This window comes from Hemicordylus capensis, chromosome 2 (assembly GCF_027244095.1).
Source record: "Hemicordylus capensis ecotype Gifberg chromosome 2, rHemCap1.1.pri, whole genome shotgun sequence".
Classification (NCBI taxonomy): Eukaryota; Metazoa; Chordata; class Lepidosauria; order Squamata; family Cordylidae; genus Hemicordylus; species Hemicordylus capensis.
In genome coordinates this window covers 125819097-125838562 of record NC_069658.1, presented here as the reverse complement: position 1 = coordinate 125838562, position 19466 = coordinate 125819097, and the positions used below count along the sequence as shown (strand labels likewise).

The following is a 19466-nucleotide window of genomic DNA, read 5'->3' as shown; positions in this document are numbered from 1 at the left end:
GGGTCATTGACCGTAATAAAGATTCATTCATCCTTTTAAAAGGTGCCTCTTTGCCCAGTCAGCAGTGAACTGGGTTATTAAATTATTAGATTAGATTATTAGATAATATTAGATTATGTCATGTTGGCCAACTGGTGGTGACCCTGTGTCTTCTTCCATCAACTCACAGAGTTTTACTCCGCAGGTCACTAGGTGGCCTATTTCCCAATGCGGACCCCAGAACCTCAGCTCTGCAAGAGGATTCTGCCACAGGCCTTGGTACCTGCTGAGGCCAGGAGCTGATAAACCATTGCTGAGACTCTGGGATCCCAAGCTTAGGAAATGCCACTCTTTCCTGAGAATCAGCTGTATGCCCGTTGCCTATTTGCCTCCTCAGTATGGGAACACTAGGGTCCTCTTATAGACCAGGGGTTCCCAAACTGGGAGCCTCCAGATGTTGCTGAACTACAGCTCCCATCACCCCCGACCACAATAAATTGCAGCTGGGGCTGATGGGAGTTGTAGTTCAGCAACATCTGGAGGATCCCAGTTCGGGAACCACTGCTATAGACTCTAGGAATAAAAGTACTGCTGAACCCTAGTGGATGCATGTATTAGGAGCGGAGCAGTGGCAAGATTTAACAAATAGTTTTTGAGGATGAGTGGGCTTATCATTGGCTTTTAGTCTCTTTCTTCTTGCATCTTTATTTTTACACTAAAAGAGAGTGATGGTGAAGAGTCTTGCTTGTAGTGGCTGCTCACTATTTTTCTCCCCCAGAGGCCCCTTCAAAATGATACACAGTGGCTGGGTGCTGCTGGGCATGTGTGAAAACATGTGTGAAACATACAAAAGTATGTGCGAAACATACAAAAAAGCAGCAGTGCTATACAGAATGCAAACCTGTCCTGTGCCGGCAGCAGGCAGTGATTTCTCTCTCAGCAGCAGGAATAGGGGGTGAAAAAAAAGGCGGATCGATCTTTCTTTCTGCAGTGGGGGAAGCAGTGCAGCAGCAGATTCCAAGGAAGGCAGTGGTGCCTAGTGGTGGCACACAGGCAACACAAACAGATCTTTTCTGGCTTGCTCTCTTTCTTCTCCCATGAGACAGAATGGTGGCTGGCTGTAGCCCTCCTTAAGTACATTTGAAAATCCCTCCATCTGCCTCCCGCCGCCACGCTTGTGCCTTTCCCTTAGCCAATGCTGGCACAGTTAACCCTGGGAATACAAGATTTGCATGGAGACAAGCTAATCTGGACTGAAGGGGGATTCACCAGCCAATCATTCATACTTGTAAGTCACCAATCTGAAGCTTGGAGGGTGGGATTTTCAAAATTTTTTGCAGGGAAACAAAATGGAGAGCAAGAGAGATGGCTACAAAATGGAGGTCCGAATCTCCGATTTTGGGGGGGGTCTGAATCTGGGCGATTTGTTTTGTAGCCGAATCTGGGCATTTGAGCACAGGGGCAATTTGTTTTGTCTACAAATCCGAAACAAGTAGATTCAGGTACAAATCGTTTTGTACCCAAATTGATTTGCACATCCCTAGCAGCAAGAACTTCCACTGCCACCACCTATTTCATGGCAAAGGAGACAAAAAGTCCCCACCACTGCTGCCGCTCCAGTATGCCTTTCTGAAACTAAATTTCAGGGGCTCATCCCAAAATTGCCCCTTGTCCTGGGGCCTCCAACTTCACCTGACCCCCATATTTGAGCCAAAAGTTCTTTTTTTGAGAACTTCTGGCAAAGCCTCAGTCTGAGCCTCACATTTTTTTTATTTATGTATTTATTAAACTTCTGTACCGCCCAAACTTTCGTCTCTGGACGGTTAACATAAAAACAATTAAAACATACATAAAAGTTAGAACAATGTAACAATATAAAAACAGCCATAAAATTAAAAACAGACAATTCTAAAAAGCTGGGAAAGCTTGGGTGAAAAGATGGGTTTTCAGGTGTTTTTTTAAAATGGCCAGAGATGGGGAGGATCTGCCAGTACTGGCTGCAGTGGGACACCATGAAGCAACTTTATTTGGCCCCTGGTGACCCTACCAAATTTTAGTCAAAGTGTGCCTCACAAGGTTTATTTTTCTCGGTTTCATTTGTAAGGAAGAGAAGCAAAGAGCTTCTGTATATTTTTCATATAATGACCATATTGCTCTTTCATACACATCTGAAATGGCAAAAAAGACCATTGCCAATCTGCCTCTGGCGAGGTTGTTACAGAAAGCACACTAATTCTACAGCTTGACCAATTGACGACCATATACCATCCAAGCGTATGTGTTCTGTATTTGCAATGCCCTCATTGCTAATTGATAGCTGTCCATGAGGAATCAGATTAAACTGGGCCTAGAACTAGTGTCTGGAGAGTAGAATGGGCCCTCCGAATACTTAAATTGGCCAGTCCTCATTTACATAACAATTTGGTAGAAATGGGGTCTCATTCTCCTGGTGTAAAGAAAAGGAGCTCTGTACCATGCATAATTTTTGCATCATTAAAAATTAAATCTCATAAGTATAATGACTCAAACATCAAGTCATGACAATATCTGCCTGATGATGAACTGCTGTATGTTAAAAAACAATTCACTAGGTAATGGTGCAATATTTTTTGTATTTAGACAGAATTTAATGGGAAAGAAAAACTACTTTACCTCAGATGTTTTTCTGTCAGTAATTGGCCAGGAGAAAAATATGCTGCTCAATATTAGCTTGTGGAATGTTCCCCATTCATCGTGGTCTATCTATCTATATATCTAATTGTGTCTATTATCATTATTGCTATTATTAGTATTGATGCAGCACACTGTTTGCACTCAAGAAACTTGATCAGAGTGCCCTATGGGACTTCAGTGTAAAAGTTAAAACCCATCTCTGGCAGTTAAGTTGTCTTTACTCCACCTCTTCCCCTACTGTTACTTATTCGCCTTATCCAGGGGCGTGGCAAGGGGAAGAGCACCCATGTTCATCCCTCTCCCCGATGACCCCTCAGAGTGAGGGTGGAAATGAAGAAAATAGGCAGGGATAGAGCTGGGGAGGGCCCTCAGGAGGTGCCCCCCGGGTCTTTGAACCCATCCACTCAATTATAGCCACACCCCTGGCCTTGCCTCTTCCTGACATGACTCCAGGCTCAAGCAGTGGCACCAAGTATAACTCAAGTGTCACCCTCAGGGCAGAAGCAACTGGGCTGAAGGTGTCGGCCCCAGCCCCAACCTCAGTGCTGGGAGATCCAGAACCAGAGACTCCAGAACAGAGGACCCCAGAACGGCCACACAATGAGCTTAAGCCTGAGCCCCATGATGAGCCGGCCTCTTCCACACCCCATCGCCCGCACTACATTATTGGCAGTGGACCAGGCAGGACTGTTAACAGGTCAGTGTGGAAGCATGGTAGTTACCACCCTCTGTGGCTGTGCTCTGCTCAAAGTGGGGGAAATTAGCTTCAAATGGAACACAGCTATATTAACTTTAAAGTACTTCAGGAAAATTGGCTGTGGCATGGACACGTTGACAAAAGAGAGTAGACACGTGTGCTTGAAAACAATGAGGCTATTCACACGTGTGTGCAAAACTGGGCTGAGGAAGCCCAGCTTGGTTTTGCACACATGTGAACCACTTGATCCTGGGCCTGATCCTGGTGGCAATGTGGTGGCAAATCCACCTATGTAGCCAGTGTCTAAAAAGAAGTTAAGGGAGTGAGTACTCCCTTAACCCCGTTTTCTTGATCATATGACAGCCGTGGCTGCTGCACTGTGGAGAGCCTGGGGAGGGAAGGAGGTATTCCCATGATGCACTGCACACTCAAGACATCAATACAATACAATGTATTTCTGGGGGCTAGGATAACACTTCCGGCCCCCAACCCTCCCTGCTGCCTTGGTGCATGAGGAATCATCTGGGCATGCGGGGAGCGCGCCCAGCAACGTCGGCTCGATTATCTGTGGGGAAGGTAAGTTTAACCCACCTTCCCTGCAGACCACCCTCTAGCCCTTCTCAAGGATTGTGAGAAGAGGCTCAAAGAGTTCCTTTATTGAGGGATACTAGAGGTACAGAACGTGAAAAGACGGTGGCTAGCTTTAGTACCAGGAAGGAGAAAGAGGCTTGAGAGTGGAAGAAAGAAAAGGAGGAAAGCCATTTTTGATAGCTACCTGTTCTAGCTAGATCCTTCTCTCCAGTTGACTCAAATGCGCAGTGAGCAATGAGTTGCACGTGAGCAGTGTGAGGTGCAGAGTTCGATGGTAGGGTGCAAATGTAAGGGTGCAAGCCTGTGTGATGACAGTACATGAGGCAAGAGATTGATGCCATTTGGGGGGGGGGGTTCTAGGAAAAAATATACCTGGAGGCATGATTGGAGTGCTTCGGTGGATCAAGCATTGATAAGGAGTTTAGTCAATTTAGGAAACCTCTTGCTCCAAATAAGGCCTGAATATCGAGTATTAATAGATTACATTTGGGGTATTTTCCCCTGTATGCTCCTTAAAAAAATCTTTTGCAAAAGAGATCGCTGAGAGCAATCACCTGAATAGAGAAGGGAGGGGCATATCATGCTTTTTGGCATTACTTATGGAATTCTGATAACAGCGGGCAGGAAATGAGATGAGAAGTTTTGCTTAGCCTTGTAACTTCTAATTCGGCATTTATGGGAGGAAGAGAGCTTGCATTCCTTTCCTTTTGTCTCTACTCTACTTTTATTTGGGTCTGCCCTCCATCTCTCTCTATATATGCTCAGATGCAATCAGAGGGGCATTTGCTTTAATCCATTATGGCCTTTTGCAAAGGCCTGAGGGCACCTTGGGGAAACACCTTGTCAGACCAACCTTTTACCTGGAATGCAGCTACAGTTAAGGATGTGTGAGCTGGCTTGATTCAAACTGTGGTTTGAATCAAACCGGCCCAGTTTGGGCGGTTTGAGTTTGAACAAGACTGGCCACAGTACTAAGAACTGGTTCACAGGCTGGTTTGGGGGTATACTTGTAAAGTGAGATTCCCTATCATAAGGCCGGCGGGTGTGTGTGTGTAAAAGGGTCCCTAGTACCTTTTATTTTCAGACTACAGTGGCGGCAGCGGAGAATTTCCAGAGACATCGGAGGCAGTGGGGAGGGGGCGGCAGCAGGGGCTCCTCCAAGCCTCCCACCGGCCTCCCGAATGATATCCCAGAATGGCTGCTGTCCAGGCTGTCATTTGGGAAGTTAAGGGGGGGCTTGGAGGAGACCCCTCTGCTGCCCCCCCCACCTCTGATGTCTCCAGAAACTCTTCGCCCCCACACCACCTGAAAATAAAAGGTACTAAGGCCACAGCCACTCCGGGCTGTTATTCGGGAAGCCAGCTGGTGGCTTGGAGAAGCCCCCGCCACTGCCTGCCACCATCTCAGATGTCTCTGGAGACTCTCTACTGCTGCCACCACCGCCTGAAAATAAAAGGTACTAAGGACCCTTTCTCTCGCCCCTCCCGGCCTTATGATAGGGAATCCCCCTTTACTTGTAAAGGGGAATCCTCGCTGGATTCCTCTTTATGAGTATATCCCCGAACCGGGCCACAAACCATTTTGATAGCCGGACCAGACCGGACCTGGTTTGTCCAGATCTGGAACTGGACCAGGCCAGGTCGGTTTGAATCCAGTCAAGATTCATACCAAACTCACCAAACCGGTTCTGTGCACACCCAGATATAGTTTCTCTTCCAAGCAAGCCAGGGAAAGAAAATGGCTAAGTGACTAAGTTTGAGGGGTACATTGAAGTACCCAAAATGACTTAAAAATGAGTCTTGTAATAGGACTTTATTTAGTGAAGGAGAAGCACTAGATTCCAGGCCAGAAGACTTTCCTTTTAAATCTCTCTGCTCTCCAGGCAGAGACTGGAAGGGCTAGTCTGGGCATGGAGAGATTTAAGACCTCATTCCTCCTTTGGCCTTTTTTAGAGTAAATTGCTCACTAGGAATTATCCAGGGTGCTGCAACCCCAGCTGACTTGCTTCACCTCACCTCACATCATGGGCTTCTGATTCTGGGAAAGGACATTCTCTTCAATTCTCCCCCTCTTTTATATTCCCCCCCTAGTTAGAGTATAAGCTCCTTGAGGCAGGATCAGTCTCTTGCTAGTATTACTTTGTAAAGTACCATCAATAGTGATGGAGAGTCAGCATGGTGTAGTGGTTAGAGTGTTGGACTTTGGCTGCAGAGATCAGAGCTCAATTCCCCATTCAGCCATGAAATTCACTGGGTGATCTTAGGACAATCACCATATTTCAGCTTAACTAACTTCATAGGTTGTTATGAAAATGAAATGGGGGGAGGGGTTGACCATGTATGGCCCCTGAGTTCCTGGGAAATCTAGATGATAAAATTAATAGTTCTGCACATATTAATCACTTTAATGAGTGGAATAATCAACTAAATTTTTATATGATTACTGGATGAGGGCCACTTTACTGAGGTAAAATTTGAGGTGCACCTTTAATTTTTGAGCCAATTTTGGATCTGATGTCTTGATATGTTAAGGAATAAGAAAAGGAAACATTAAAAATGGCCTTTCCTTCTAACAATTTGGTTTACCTATGTCTGGCGGGCGGCCTTGTGGGAGGTGCCGCTGACCTTACTGGCTTGGGCCGAGTCGCGGCTAGGAGGGAAGACACCACGGTGAAGTGCGGCTGCTGTAAGAGGGCCTGCACAGGAGGACGGCTGTCCAGGGAGCTCGAAAGGCAGGCAGCTCAGGCCGGGCCATCACCTGAGCAAGGTCAATAAAGCAGACATATATAATATATAATATAAAGCTGATTGGGTCTGACTGACTGATTGACATGACACTTCCAGACCTGTTTTTGTAGGTAGGTTCCAGACCTTGCCTTACATTTTCCAGAAAGTTGAACCCTCCACCCCCCAAACAACATATGTTCCCAGCAAATGTGGAAAAACTCTCCCACTGGAAAAGCAGAGGTTAGGGTTAGGGCTAGTGTGAGGGTTACAGTTGGGATTCAGGTTGGGGTAGGGCTGGGTTCAGGTTGGGGTTGGGGTTATCTCCCTGTCATATTTGTACCAGGAAGAGAATTCCAAAAGTGTGGAGCTGGCTCTGAGATGTTGTTTCTAGTACCCACAAACCGAACCTCAACTAAAGGTTGTATTATCCATTTTTCCCAACTTAGCATACTAACTGATGTATTAGTTTAAAAGGAAATCATTGACTCAAATTATGTAATAGATTGATAGCTTGCTACAAGGGTCCCATTGCTAGAGAGGGGACCATGCCATATTTGAAAACTTTTGGGATTATACAGACTTACCAGTGAAGGCTGCAGTAGCTTTATGGGTTTTTTTTTTTTTTTAAGCACAACACATCATGGTTCTGTGAGCTGCAGCCATGCTTGAAGTGCTGCTGCTTTTGTGCACCACCATTTTTTTCCTGAGTGAACCAGAAAATGATGGGATGTTGTGATGTTGCATCATTTCCCAGTGTGGGGGAAAATTGTACCCAACAGGAACCAGAAGATGGAAGCACAGTGGCTGTTGCTGCTTGCTCTTCCACATACTCAAGCACAGCATTTTCTGGAAAAAGAAAAGATAAATGCCACTGCGGGAAATCACAATTCCAAATATTTTTGAAAATTTTGCCTGTCCAAACTAACAAAAGCTCCCTATTTTCACAATCTGCAGAAGTGGCAGTGAAAATGGTGGGGAGTTAGTTTCAAGTCAGCACTCGGTAGTGGTGTTTTTGTTATGCAATTCTCTCTCCATATCTGTTCATCTGGTACTGAATTTGATGGTTTTTAGGAGCCAAGTGAAAAGAGGTTTATTTTCCAAGCTTTTAGTGGCATTTAATAGTTAATGGCTCCTGTAGTTTTACTGTTGCTCTTCAACTGTGTTGTTAGTTTCAGTGGTTCACTTTATTAGCTATTATTTTAATCTTTTAATATGACCAAGTAAGCCGCCTTGAGAATCAGCATGGAAAGGTGGGGTAGAAATACATTAATAAAGAAATAAATTTGATAGTAGTTATTAATAATGTAAGCTGAGTGAGGAAAGCTTGCTCTTTAGCTATCTCCAGAGTCAAAGTCTCTGCTAACAAATGGCTGGTGTGCATGATATGGTTGGATATGAAGAACAGAGACGTTGACATTGGCAGCAACCTTTCAGTATATCATATAATAGATTTAACAAAAAAACCCTTTGGCCTAATGACTCTGTGAAACAGTTTGGCATCTGTTTTCCAGAGTCCCTTAATCTCATTCCAGAGTTGATGGCAGTACTGAAATTTTTTGTTGTTCTCTGGAGCTGATGTTGCAATCTGATGGAATGGAGATACTGACTAAGTTTGGTCTCGCTGGTAAGAAGATTTGTGTAAATGATGTCGAATTGCTTGGCATTAACCTTCATATCGGTCTGTAGAGAGATGTATTATTAGATGCTGATGCTTTGATCAGCGTTATGCGAGACATAAAGGGGAAGAGAGCCTTGACTCTGAATAATTTTCAGGTGAAAATCCTCTGCCACAGCAGTCAGAGGACAGCAGTTCATAAGTCAACAAACTGCATTATTTGCCCCAGTCCCTCTGAAGACATGCTGTAAAGGATTATAGAGTTGTTATGTTGAAATAGGAGGTTGGCCAGAGTGAGCGGAACTGGTTCACAGGTTTAGCTTGTGCTATCTATATCGGGTGATTTTGTCCCAAAGGAGATGACTAATGTGGAAGCAAAGCATATATAATTCTCCAAAATTGTTGGTTTGAGTGGGGTTCAAAGCAATGTTTCCTTTTCCATACTGTGTGGAAACAGTTGTGTTTTCAAGGCTAAAATTACAGGCACTCTTCACTCCTATCCCCTTAGATACAAAGGCATTTTCTTGCTCAACCCCCACAATAATGACCAAACATTGTTGAAGCAGCTGCAAGATAATCCTCGATGTTTTTTAAATGCCATGGGTATGAATGGAATGATACCAATAATACAGATTATTGTGATTATAATCAATTTTTTCTCAACATTCCATCGGCATCTTTGCTCAGACAGTCAGGTCTCATTCTCTTAGTATTGGAGAGGAGAGTTGGTCTTGTGGTAGCAAGCATGACTTGTCCCCATAGCTAAGCAGGGTCTGCCCTGGTTGCATCTGAATGGGAGACTTGATGTGTGAGCACTGCAAGAGATTCCCCTCAGGGGATGGAGCCACTCTGGGAAGAGCATATAGGTTTCAAGTTCCCTCCCTGGCTTCTCCAAGATAGGGCTGAGAGAGATTCCTGCCCGCAACCTTGGAGAAGCCACTGCCAGTCTGTGAAGACAATACTGAGCTAGATAGACCAATGGTCTGACTCAGTATATGGCAGTTTCCTATGTTCCTATGTTCCTATGACTGTACTTTCTGAGCCACAACATTGCTTCCTTACATGCCTGTCAGTTGTATCAGAGAGTCCCCAGAGCAGTTTTAGCCCCTTGGGATGATATCACCACCCATTTACAGGAAGGAGGTTGGAAATGTTTGATAGGGACTCCAATATGCATAAAGTGGCACATCCAGCTTATTGGCTCAATGTATCAAAGTGCACTTTGTCCTCTCCCTTGGCGCAATAGTATGTCCTAACAGGCACACAGTTTTAGAATCACTGGTAGGTAAACAATATGAAAAATGCTTTGTGGCTGAAGAGCAATTAAGGAGTGGAATAAACTGCTTCTGGAGATTGTGGTTGTACACATGTAGGCTCTGTGCAGAAGCTTCAATTAATACCAGGAGGGCAAGATCAGTGGGTGCGATTCCGCCCTTCTCCACAGATTATCAATTCCCACATTTAGTAATCTACATAGGGCTCAAATGCACAAATATTACATAGGATTCCATCGTAGAAAAGGCTCTGACTCCATCCCTAGTCAGAGCTGGCTCCAAGTTTTGGGCCTTTGGTTAAGAAATTATTTTGCCTTAAGTTGTGAAAAAAAGAAGATTGTTCTCTTGAGAATGTACAAAGTGCTTTCTCAAACTGTTTTGCTGTTTGATACAAGTGCTTCTGTAATTTGCATGAATCTACTGCTAGTGTGCATGAGATCGCAGACAGCAGGGATTGATGGGAACCTTAACAGTTTTTGGTCCCCAGCAAATGCTCAATGCTAGCCAACCCCCATATCGAACTTAAAGAAAGATCTTAAAGAAAGGAATGTGGAGCAAGGTTGCATTGTGACTGTACTTCATTTTCATCTGAGATGCTGTTAATCCACAGTAGCTCTTACATGAAAAACTCTGAAGTGCCTATGTTTGGGTGGGCTGGGGGAGGTTATTTTGAGTGAGCACTCTGCACCTCCTTCTTGGACATGGCAGCTTTGGAAATATTAATGTGTGTGTGTGCGGGGGGGGGGGTATTCTGCCTATGTGGAAATGGTTGTGTGAGGACTTTGTCATCTTAAAGAGAGATGCCTCGTGGTCAAGTGAGTGGTCTGAGAGCACTTGATGTTACAGTATTGTTGGAGCCAAGCAGACATGGACCAGATCAGTCTCTTGGATGGGAAACAATTGAGAACATCATGTATGATTAGGATAGAATAAATGTGTTTTAAAAGAATATGAGACTATTCACATTTGCACACTTGTGTGAACCACCGGGATTGTGTCCGATCCCGGTGGCTACATGGCTGCAAACCCGCCTATGTAGCCTCCTGCCAAAATGAAGTTAAGAGAGCAAGCACTCCCTTAACTTCATTTTGTTGATCATGTGTCAGCCTTGGCTGCTTGCAGCCATGGCTGGCACACTCGGGGAGGGGGGTCCCAGTAATGCACTGTGCACTTGCATGGTGCATTATTGGGGCTCTGGGGATGGGACGATGTGTGTTGGCACGTCCCGGCACCTCGACCCCAGACATGCTGGGCGAGCCACAGGGGAAGCCGCCGTTCATCTGGGCGGGTGATCTGCCTGCCCATCAAAGGAAATATGATGGTCTGCAGGGAAGGTAGGCTAAACCCTCCTTCCCTGCAGACTGCCCCGGAGCACTTCTTACCGATTGTGAGAAGAGCTCCAGAGTGTGAAGTGAAGCCCGACATAGATGAGCCTATGTGTGGTCAGGCTTGTGGCCTATGTCCACTGGGGTTTTTTGGAACAATATACAGTGAGCAATCCCAGGAACAGGGCAAGTCTGTCCATACTGGGGCACATCACCCCTCCAGGGGTAGTTACTGGTGTCTACTCATGTTTCTTTTTGGATTATGAACCTTATGGGACAGGTTACCATCTTATTCATTGTTATTATTGTTTCTCTGAAAACTGCTTTGAGAACATTTTTGAAGAGTGGTATATAAATATTCGTCATCATTGTAATAGTAGGAGTTGTAGGTAGGGCACTGCTTGAGTGAGTGGAGCTTTATTTGAACCTCAGATGATCATACAACAGTCATGGCTGTCTCTCTTCAGTGGCTGTCTCTTCAGTGGCTCTCCATTAGGTGCAGCTACAGCTATAGTCCTGGCCACTCCTAACATCGTGGCCAGCTGATGTCATCACAATCCCTTACCAAATGAATACCAATATGACATATATTTATATACCACTTTTCAGCAAATGTTTCCAAAGCAGTTTACATAGACAGATAGATAGATAGATAGATAGATAGATAGATAGATAGATAGATAGATAGATGGAAAGAAAATGGCTCCCTGTGCCCAAAGGACTCACAATCTAAACAAGAAACTTAAGATAAACACCAGCAACAGCCACTGGAGGGACACTGTGCTGGGGATGGATAGGACCAGTTGCTCTCCCCCTGCTCAATAAAGAGAATCACCACTTTACAACCATACAATGCATGGGTTCCTCATGCAGCCATATCTGCAAAGGGTTTGAGTTCGTTCTGAGAAAGGCTGTTTTCCTGAGAGGGTGGAGCAAGAGCATTATTCTTTTTAAAAGGATGTTTATCCCTGCCTTATGCTTGCTGGTTAAGAATCATTGTTTTGTTCCAGACAGAGACTGCAGCTACAGAGGGAGGTCATGTTAGCACAGGGAGAGATAATTCAGGAACAAACTGGGCCAAAGGAGGTTTTGAAGATGACGACTGAATCACTTTATATTTTATTAGCGCCTTGATCGAGACGGCTTGAGTGGACATTATCTCCTATTAGCATGTTGCTTTTTACACAGAAGAGCAAAACTGTCTCCACTTTTGAAACACTTTTGAACTGGAAATGCAAAGCAGGAAAAAAGGAAGGGGGTTGGAAAGCAAGCTCCTGGGAATGACAATTAGTGGTTAACTATAAAAAATGGGGGAAATAATTGAGACAGATGACCAGATTTAGTAAAAATAAACCTCACCATTAAAAACTAATTAAATATTTGCATTTCAGCATTACGTTTCTGCACCAAAGTTTGGGGGAACAGCAGGGTGACAGTGAGGATTATTGACTAATTCGCTGAAGTTTTAAAATGAGATTAGTTACACACAATGTATGGAAGGGTTACTCATGCTTCCACACAGCTGCTTTATTATTCTTTTGAAAGTGAATAATTTGTAACTGTTCGCCAAGATCTTTTATCAGCCACTTATCTCTTTCAGCTGGACTTGTGATATGGAAGGATAAAATGAATCGCCAGCTAATATTGGGAGAATTAATCAGACCAGAACAGCAGGAGAGTAATGACTTAACTTACGGTTAAGTATTTGCATTTGGCAATGCACAAGAAGAGAAAGAAAGAAAGAAAGAAAGAAAGAAAGAAAGAAAGAAAGAAAGAAAGAAAGAAAGAAAGAAAGATTATTCAGGAGATTGCATCTTTATCCCTGATATTAAGACTGAGAATTGTGGCAACTTTGTTGGCTCTGAGTTATTTGTAGCAAGTTGTTGTTGTTATTATTATTATTTACATGTATATCCCGCTCTTCCTCCAAGGAGCCCAGAGCGGTGTACTACATACTTGAGTTTCTCCTCACAACAACCCTGTGAAGTAGGTTAGGCTGAGAGAGAAGTGACTGGCCCAGAGTCACCCAGCTAGTATCATGGTTGAATGCGGATTTGAACTCGGATCTCCCCCGTCCTAGTCCAGCACTCTAACCACTACACCACGCTGGCTCCAATAAGTTGTTATTCAGGTCATAATTAATGGTTAAATAACACATGATGGAGGCAGTCCTGAGTCTTTAAGGTAGGGTCTGCTCCAGTCATGCATATAGCAGGCAGATGGTGTGCTGAAGGAGTACATAGAGGGCTGAAATCCCTCTGCCTTAACCAGGATTCAAGAAGACCCAGCCCAGGCTGCAAGCCCATGATCGTGAGGGAGGAAAAGTAAAACGCAGGTCGTGCTTAACAATGAGCTGGGTCTCACGATCCATGAGACCCGGTTTTTTGGGGTGAGCGGGGAGAGGGGGCTAAGCCCGCTCTTCCCGCTCATGAGCGGAGAGGGAGCCCTGGGCGGCTGGATCGGCCGCCCACACGATTGCCGGCTCCGAGACAGGGCCGGCGGGGGCTGGGGAGCTCGGGGGGGCGTGCGGCCCCCGCAAGCCCCAGTATGCCCTGCGCGAGCATACTCTGCTCTGTAGAAGTATCAGACTTGTGCACATCTGACCACGTGCACAAAGCAAGATGGAGGTACTTGGCAGCAGCTCATGGTGTCTCCAGTCAAGAATAGGCCCCTCACCAACTATGGGCTCCAACAACCATGCCAAACTGCTGATGCTGCCAAGCCTGACTCGTGCTATGCACATCTCAACCCAGTTAGGCTGGGAGGGTTCCAGAGTTCAACAGCAAAGGAGATGTTAATGGGAAAATATGCATTCAATTTAAACAGGAAGGAGCATTTGTTAGCAGGCAGTGGTTCTTTAACATTATTGTAAAACAAAATAATTACTTGCTCCAGTGTTGGTAGAGAATCACATTAATGGATGCTGTTAAATTAATGCTCATTTTAAATTTTTCATACACTTCAAGGTTCAGTAGAGAGTCAGTTCTTAATAATATTCTTAAGCGGCAAATTAGTTAAAAACAAGTTTAGTGCCATGAACAATGTTCACAATTTGTGTCATTCACACCTTCCTTTTTTTTGTTCCATCATACTGCCCAAAATTAATAAGTGGAGCAGGGCAACAGGAAGACACATTTCTACCTTGTTCTGGATGGGGTTGCACTCCCCATGAAGGACCAGGTTCTCAGTTTGGGGGTCCTCATCAATCCAGCACTATTGCTAGAGTCTCAAGTGGCCTCTGTGGCTCAGACTACCTTTTATCAGCTTCGGCTGATACACCAACTGCGACCTTAACTGGATGGAGATAGCTTGGCCTCAGTTTCTCATGCTCTGATAACCTCCCGTTTAGATTACTGCACTGCATTGTACGTAGGGCGGCCTACGTACATTGTACATACTGCAATGCATTGTATGTAGGGCAGCCTTTGACAATGGTCTGGAAACTTCAGTTGGTAAAAAAATAGGGCTGTGACCTTATTAACTGGGGCTGGGCATTTTGATCATATCACATAATCACACCAGTGCTTTGTCAGCTGCACTGGCTTCCAGTCCATTTCCAGGCCCAATTCAAAGTGCAGGTTTTAACCTTTAAAGCCCTAATTGGCTTGGGACTTGAGAGAGTGCCTTGCCCCATATGTCCCGACTCTGACCTTAAGATCTTCTTCAGAGGCAGATCTTCTGAAGCAGGAGCCCCTGGTGGCGCAGTGGTAAAACTGCCGCCCTGTAACCAGAAGGTTACAAGTTCAATCCTGACCAGGGGCTCAAGGTTGACTCAGCCTTCCATCCTTCCGAGGTCGGTAAAATGAGTACCCAGAAATGTTGGGGGCAATATGCTAAATCATTGTAAACCACTTAGAGAGCTCCGGCTATAGAGCGGTATATAAATGTTATTGCTATTGCTATTGCTAGAGGCCCTGCTCCAAGTGCCCCTGCCAAGTGATGTGGGGCAGGTGACTACTACGGAGAGGGCCTTTTCTGTGGTGGCACCCCGATTATGGAACAGCTTCCTGAGTGAATTTTGCCTGGCACCATCACTTTGTTCTTTTAGATGCCAGGTGAAGGCCTTTCTGTTCACCCAGGTTTTTTAAAATGGATTCCCCCCCGCAAAAGATGTTAAAACAAGTTTTTAAAATATTTTCTGTTATATTTTGTATTTTTGTGTCTGTTGTGTTGTTTGTCATGTTTTATGTGTTTTTATTGGATGCTTTTTAAATGTTGTTATGTTCACCAGTAAGAGAACCATTTGTTTTGGGGAGCGTAACAAATACAGTTGTTGTTTTATTTCTAGTACTAGTCATTGTCATTATCATCTCTCTCTCTCTCTACCCACACCCATGCTTCCTTGCCTGATACAACAAAGCAGATTCATGGGTGGAAACTGCTGCTATTTCACTTGCTGGATCAGAAATCACGGGCCTCAATCAGATGCCCATACAAATATGTATATAAAAGAAATCATTTATGGAATAGTTTATATCAGAAGGAATTGTATCACTATCTCAGATTTGAATTCTTTTTGCTTCTTAAATTTTTATTAATTTTTACAATAACTTTTACATTGAATTACATTCACTTCCTAACTCTACACATAAATAAATATTGACATCCAGCTAACCTATCTGCACAGTTCACAATAACTATGCATATAAGCCATTGTTATATAGTTCAAAATATACAGACTGCATTTGATAATGCTCAATTTTACCCAACCCTACCTGCTGCTATTACTATATTTCAAACTCTGTTGAAAAGTCCATATTGGAAAAATAATTTTTTAAATAAAGCAAAAAAAGTTCCCAATCTTCTTTAAAGCTTTCAAAATTATCATCTCTTTTGAGTGTTGTAAGCTTTGCCATCTCTGCATATTCCAAATTTTTTATCAGCCAGTCTTCTTTTGAGGGCATTTTAGTGTCTTTCCACTTTTGCGCATAAACTATCCTGGCCGCTGTGGTTGCATACATAACAAAATGTTAAATTTCTTCTGGGAAGCTCTCCTTCTGTTATTCCCAGCAGGAAGGACTCTGGCCTTTTGAAAAATGTCATTTTGAAAAATTTCTTCAGTTCATTATATATCATATCCCAAAAGGCCTTTGCCTCCTGCACGACCACCACATATGAAGGAAAGTTCCTTCACATTCTCCACATTTCCAACATTTGTTTGAAACATTTTTATACATCAAATACATCTCAGATTTGAATTCTGAAGCAGAGATAAGAAGTCACAATTTCCTTGACAGGGGATATTTGGAAAATGTAGTGAGGACTTCATAAAGGAAAGATACAGACTGCAGAAGGGAGGATTTATTGAGAATGAACACAGATATGAGATCTAATAGGTTCATGTGCAGCCTGCTTTCTGATTATGTCAATACAGCTTTGGAAAAACAGTATAAATAAATGTTGGCATAGCTCCTCATCCCACCCCACCCCACCCCAAGGCAGTTTCCCATGGCGTGCTTATGTTCATTGCCAATTAACCTGCAGAATGAAATCTTTTACTAATCCCATAGATAGAAAAGCATGCCATCTTAAACATTTTCCCACCTGTAACTCAGCATGCTTAATTTGTGCCATCAGGAGCCCATGTGGCAAATTATATGCAGCAAAAACAAGCCGATGTCTCCAAAATGGGACAGGGGGATGGAAGAACAACATAACAAAAACAAGGATAGGGAAGCCATTTTTAGAACAACACCCAAAAGCCACTGAATACTTGCTAGGCAACAAAAGGGTTAGATAATGAGTATGAACAACTGCCACTTGGAAAAGAAGTGTGGTGATTATCTGGAGTCTGGACCCAGCCTGGGTTAGAATGCTGCATTTAGATGTAACATGAAATCGGAGGTAAAGGGGCCTTTGGTTGAAATTTGTGTACATCCAAATGCATGCAACCACAGTTTGGGGGGAAAATGGACCTGTGATTTTGTTCCCCAGACTCTGATTTGTACCCTTCTTGATCCTTGGCTAAATCTCACTTCTATTTTTGTTCCTGAAATTGTCCCCTTCCAATCATCATACTTTCTTTTAAATGTCTTTCAAATGCCACAGAAAAGAACAGTGCAGGGTTTATTTAAATGGCATGCATATTCAGAATCACTTAATGGGGATTAGTTTACGCCCTTAATAAACTTAATACACTTCGGCCATCTGTTTGTATTCAGAATAGTTAAAGACTAAATGTTTTTGCATATAGGAGGGGTTCCCAATGTTGTTGATCATTGTGAGTTTGGAGGGTGGCAGGTGTAAGTGGACTAGTTATTTTTGATTAATCAGTCTGGAATAAAAAGGATGTGGTGGAATAATTTGTAGAGGAAGAATGGCAGTTCAACTCCCATTAGCAGAGCAAAACCAGTAGAGTGAGAACTCAGCCAAGCAGGAGGTCTGGAGACAGTTCGTTTAGTTTGAAGAACAACAAGGATTTATTTAGAAGTTACAAAAGTATAGGAAAGCTGAGCTTAATGCTGAAAGGGAGAGAGACTAAACTTACAACCATCTCTGGAGAGACAAAATGGAGACTAACACTGGAAGAACAAAGAGGGGAGGAGTCCAGTACTTTTATCCATGACCCTAACTCCCCTGAGTGGTCACTATGAGAAATTGCAGCTTAGAGCTGGTGCTGCCAGGGGCCTAGCTCCAACATAATTTGCCTCTCTACCTTTTTCATCATTCAGTGGTTAGAACTGCCACTCAGTTGAAAAGGGTGAGCAAAAACACACACAGTTTTTCTTTCCCTTTCATCAGTCCTCACTCAGTTTTGATCCTGTTCTTCCTCTTCCTGTTCTTTATTTTAAAAATTCAGTTGCACCTCCGTCTCCTACCCCCCTCCTACACCCTGTAACAACAAAGACAGGGCTCCTGATTCAAGCTCCCAATCACTGGAAATTTTGGATCACCAGAAGTCAGTAATTCTGACATCACAAACTGTGGTTAAGTAAACTTGACAATGAGGCTTTTCTCATGCTCAGCCTAATATGGGCCAAGGACTCCCAGTTCGGGTTAGGCAGCATGTGAGAACTGCTGCCTAGCCCAGTTTTCAAACCCGGCTGTTAACCAAAGTTAAGGGAGCAATTGTTCCCTTAACCTGAGCTAACTGCTCTTGTGTTCACTGGGGCTATGTTTAGCCTCAGAGGAAACAAGTTTTGCATTGCACGGTGGGATTCACGGAGGCCAGGACAAGAAGTCCCGGCTTCAGATCAATCTGCCCTGCTCATGCTTAGCCTCAGCAAAAACAAGAGAAAACACTGGCCCTGGCCCCTACATGGAGGAGGGTTGATTGTGTGGGAGCACACTCTGCACTATCACCAACTAACCAATGATCATCTGGGGGTAAGGCAAGGTTTGGGAAGCCTTCCTCCCTACCTGCCCAGTAGGTCATGTGAATGGACCCAATATCTTTAACAAGAGAATATGAAAATATGAAGTGTCCTCCTCATGACCAGTTCACATGGGCTAGTTCTTACACCTTTCAACCATTATTTTGCGCTTGCAATCATAGTAACTGAAGTGTAGGGTAAAGATGGATTTTTATCTCTGTTATGCTTCTTTCTATCTGTTGATAAAGTAGAGGACAGGTGGGAATAAAGGAGGGATAGGCCTGAGGGCTGAGAAACACTGGCCCTGGCCTCAGGCTGTGAACTGGGCTGAGGAATCACACACAGTCGGCATTGGCCTGCACAATTCTCCAGCCTGCCAGGGATACACATATGTGGTCCTAAGCAGGACTGTGAGAACTGACTCCAGAGCACTTTCCAGATTAACCCCTACAGTGTATTTCTGTGTAATTCCATACTTCCTGTGTTGTGACACTGAAGTCCCTACGCTGTCAGCAGGGTGCCGTTCATATTTTGGATGCCTTGTTTCGGATTTTATCACTGTTGTAAATGCATTGCTGGAAAGCAGCTGTATTTTTCTGTTTGGGGAGGTTTACTCCACAGTTTGTGTGTTGCCATGTAATGCTGTGTGGACAGTTCAAATCACAGTGTGACAATTTGTTGATTTTTATGGAGCCCCTTTTCCATTCAGAGGTGCCTGGCAAGGTCTTCCTCATAGGCAGCAACCTGCCCTGGCTCGCCCCTCTACCTTTCCTGGCTCTCTGCCACAGCACTCCTCAGAGAGCAGCAGCCCCTTCCCAAATGATCGGTCTCACAGGGAGCTGGTGCGGGGGCCCTCCCCAGGAATTGGGGGGGGGGTGTTCCTTGCAAATTTCACTGCTGCTGCTGCCACCACCCAGCTGCATTTGCCTTTTTTGCAGAGAGAGAAAGAAAGAGAGAGAAACAGGCAGGAAGAAATCTTGGTTTCCCTCTCCTTTCCTCCCCACAGATCTCAAACCCCACACCTCCCTCCTCCTCTGCTTGCTTCCAATATAACCTGAGCTTGTCCACACAGAAGGGGAGGGGAGACGGAGGGGGAGGTTGGAGGTCAGAGCAGTTTTATCATTATTTTTCCACCGGGGTTCTCCTAAGACTCCCTTTTAATTTGCTACTTTGGCCAAAGACTCATACAAGTGCAGCTGAGCAGATTTATGAATCTGACCCTTTCTTGTGCACTTTTACTGAAGAGGAAGCCCATTGAACTAAATCATTTACC

The 19466-nt window shown here is 44.2% G+C and overlaps 1 long non-coding RNA gene across 1 annotated transcript in view; it reads left to right on the top strand.

Annotated features, from left to right (window-relative positions):
• Positions 1–12539, top strand: part of LOC128345980 (uncharacterized) — a 60619-nt gene extending 48080 nt beyond the window's left edge. The window contains exon 5 of the long non-coding RNA XR_008316725.1: positions 12481–12539. This is a non-coding gene — a long non-coding RNA (uncharacterized LOC128345980). The remainder of the gene's footprint in view (positions 1–12480) is intronic.
• The last annotated feature ends 6927 nt before the right edge of the window (positions 12540–19466 follow it).